The sequence below is a fragment of the Lolium rigidum genome, chromosome 1 (genome assembly GCF_022539505.1).
Source record: "Lolium rigidum isolate FL_2022 chromosome 1, APGP_CSIRO_Lrig_0.1, whole genome shotgun sequence".
NCBI lineage: Eukaryota > Viridiplantae > Streptophyta > Magnoliopsida > Poales > Poaceae > Lolium > Lolium rigidum.
The window spans coordinates 299,484,821-299,485,317 of record NC_061508.1 but is presented as its reverse complement, the minus strand read 5'-3'; positions in this window follow the sequence as shown (position 1 = coordinate 299,485,317).

The following is a 497-nucleotide window of genomic DNA, read 5'->3' as shown; positions in this document are numbered from 1 at the left end:
ATAGTTCATAACATGCGCGAAGATGATAGTGGTTACTCAGTTCTTTGGCAGAAACAATTTTTTTTGCTCATCACCTTGGTTCGTTTTTATTTAACTGGAAATGCACTCTAAGGGGTACATACTACATAGCATGCTTGATTTGCGGTGTATGTTTGCACCTACTACATATACTCTTTTTTTCAAGAACATGCGAAGAGCTACATGTCGTTTCATTAAGATTAGTAGTTATATACAATAGTTTTTACATGACAAGTCTGTCTTGCGCAGGCAGCTTCCAAAAGGACAAATGACCACTCCTGACGCCTATTTGCTGTGTATGTATCTGCTACCAATTATATGGGTGGGTATACATTTAGACCATCAATGCTTTTAACAGTTAAAATCGATATGAAATACTCTTGGCATTAACATATCCACGTGCCATCCTCCGAGTCAGAATGATGTCGCTCAGTTGCATAGCTTGTGCACCGTTTCAGTTCCACAAGGAGGGCCATATC